The following is a 3,091-nucleotide window of genomic DNA, read 5'->3' as shown; positions in this document are numbered from 1 at the left end:
CAGTACGTGCTGTGTGGCTTGTTTTCTTAGAAAGGTACTTTCTTGTGTGTGTACTAACTCCGTCGCTGCAGGCATCGGAGAATTTTCCAAGATGAGACCATGCCCCCTCGGGGAGGAGGAAGGATCATCGGCTTCGGGGCCGAGGGCTGATAACAAACGGATGGAATCCTTGACAGACAAGGGTGTTCATAGCAAGGTAAGCCCTGCTCGGAGGCTCAAAGAAGATATATCAGTTGAGCCTAAGGCATCTGAAGCTTCTAGACTTGGAAAAATGGTTCCTCCTTTGCCGCCGTCTTCCTTTCCCGTCGAAGGTACTTCGAGGGTTAAAGATTTTCTGCCGCCATCCTCTTCTCCCGTCGAAGGTACTTCGAGGGAAATTTGAGGCCAGGGGCCACCCAAATCGAGCGGGGTATCGAACGACCATATTCCCATCGGGAGTGGTTCTATTGGGGCCGATGAGACCAGGCCAGTAGGTGCGCGCTCAACCTTTGATGAGGCTCAGCGGCACTGTTCTGCGGTGAGTTTTGGTCGACTGTATTGGCATTTCAGCTTTGCGCTTTCATTTTCTTATCGAGCTCCCTTTTTATAGGCTTTTGACAAGCCCAAGTCTGAGTTGCTCCGCCGTGAAGCCAGGTTGCGAAAAACCTTGGAAGTGGAGAAATCCCTCGGGCTTCTTAGTGATAAAAGGGCAAGGGAGTTGGTATTCCTGTGGCATGAGGCGAGTCAAAGCCGGAACTACGAAAGCTACCTCGAAAGATAGGTAACCTTTGTTTCGAGGGGGTGCACGCTTCTGCTCCTTTCTTCGGAGATTAACATTTTGATACTTCAGTTGCAGAGGAAGATGGAAAACCTGGAACGCCTTTGGTGTGAAGTTGGTCAGGCCAAGCATGAGTGTACTGAGCTAAAGGCTCAGGTAGATGCCCAAGTTGCGGCCAAGAAGAACGTTTTGGCCAAGGCTTCTGCCTTCGAGGTGCAACTCTGGAATGCTCGTGAAAATAGCTAGGTCCAAATAAGCATGATTGCAAGGCTCGAGTCTGAGCTTTTGAAGATGAAGGCCGAAGTTGTGGACGCCCGAGCTGAAGTTGAAGAGATTCGAGTTAAGGCAGACAAGAAAGTGGTCGTCTATTTAAAGGACGCTGCCGATGCTCGGGCTGAGCTAAGAGGGGCTTCTGATCTGGAGAGCAGAAGAAACGAGTATGCCCGGTGCAAATCTCGGAGGGAAACTCTTGAAGAGATCCATGCTAGGGGCTTCGATCTCTCGGAGGAGATAGCGCAGGCGAAGGCGGATGAATACGACGTCAAGCTTCTCTTGTCTGATGCCGAAGCTAATGAAGAAGAGGCCGACGGGCCTCAGTTCCCGAGGGCAGTGTAGGCTAGGCCTTGCTTTTCTGATTCTTTGAAGAGTGTTCTTAGAGAACTTTGTAAATGGAGCTTTGTATATACGTATAAAAGGAAGCCTTTTGGTTTCACCTTTCATGCATTTCCCTTTGCTTGTGTACGTCTCTTTCTATTTTGAATTCATATGTCTTTCGATGTTTGGCCAGGTGAACTAGACCTCGAGGTAAAAACCCTTAGGTTTGTAAATCGGCCCTGAGGCTTGTTGGGCTGGCCCGTAGGCTCTTACACATTTGCCCTTATGCATTTTTTAGTTAACTATTTCGGGCTCAGTCTTCGAGTCGAATCTCGACTCGAGCTCATTGGCCCTTAAGTTTTTGGATTTTGAGCTGGCGTCTAGGCTCTTATGCATTGGGTCGGTATGACCTCTAATACAGGTTGGCGACAGCGGCTCTTACGCGTAGGGTCGGTACGACCATTAGTTTCAGCTTGCGACAGTGGCTCTTACGCGTCGGGTCGGTACGACCTTTAGTTTAAGCTGGAGACGGTGGTTCTTACGCGTAGGGTCAGTACGACCTCTAGTATAGGCTTATTTTTCCCTCTTTGATGATGGGGGAGCACCTCGGGACGTTTCGCTCGATGGATGAATTATTTCGAAGCCCTTTTACTGTTTGGAGCTGATATGGTTGAAGCTCTTTTGATTATGTCGAGGGTAGCCTGATTAACTGGCTCTTTTTGAAGTATTTTTGAAGTAATTTGAAGGCCTGTTAGTTTTATGGCGACGGTCGGGCATTTCCGAGTCGCGTTAGTTTTGCTGGTACAGCCTTGTGACCGTAGTCATCGTATTTGGCCGTAGCCTTTTAGTCCCCGAGTGATGTAGGTTCGGCATATATATCGAGGGTATGACTTTTAATGTGTCTTACAAGTTCGAATCTATAGCATTAACTTTAAGATCAAGATTATGCCTTTTGTAAGGTCTTATAAATTTGAACATGCCTTACTTGAGGTCTTACAGATAGGTTACTTGGTACAAGTATGATTTATGCCTAGTTTTGAGGTCTTACACATTTTGGTATTGCCTTATGGAGGTCCTACACTGTTGCTGACGCCTCGTGGAGGTCTTACATTTTTTAATATTTCCACGTGGAGGGCTTTCGGTCTCGAGGTCGCCCGCATAGGGTCTTATGGCCTCGGAATACCTCGATGGGTGACCATCGGCGACAGTCCCCGACACGTAGAGGGTTTTTGGCTCTGGAGCCGTTCTTTGTATATTTTGATGTTGCCACATAGAGGGCTTGCGATTTTGAAGTTTCCGGCCCGGAGGTCTTATGGCTTCGAGTATTTGATGTCAGTCCCCGAGTGTTCGGGAAAGTTCTGGCTCTTGAGCCATTTCTTGAAAAAATAGCGGATTTCTTTGAAGCGCAAAGTGTTTTGATGGAAAAATATTCCTTGATTACTTGGCACAAGTATACATGTTTTCGTCGTCAAGGGTTCAACTATTCTATGCGGACACGAGTCATTCGACCGTTTGACCCGATACATCATTTTCCTATTGAGACCCTTTTTGGCTCATCTTGACTTCTTCGAGGGGGTGATCTCCTGGGGGGATGCCCCCCAGTATTCGAGGTTGATTGAAGAGAAGCCTTGAATACTTGTTAAGTTCTCCTCATGTAGCATATGGATGTTTCCTCGTTAAAAACCTTGCCGGTAAAACCCTTCTAGGGATAAAACCCGGTCGAAGGAAAAGAGTGCAACG

This window comes from Nicotiana attenuata, unplaced genomic scaffold, assembly GCF_001879085.1.
Source record: "Nicotiana attenuata strain UT unplaced genomic scaffold, NIATTr2, whole genome shotgun sequence".
Taxonomy (NCBI): Eukaryota; Viridiplantae; Streptophyta; class Magnoliopsida; order Solanales; family Solanaceae; genus Nicotiana; species Nicotiana attenuata.
The sequence above is the reverse complement of the archived record's forward strand: the minus strand, read 5'-3'. Positions refer to the sequence as shown.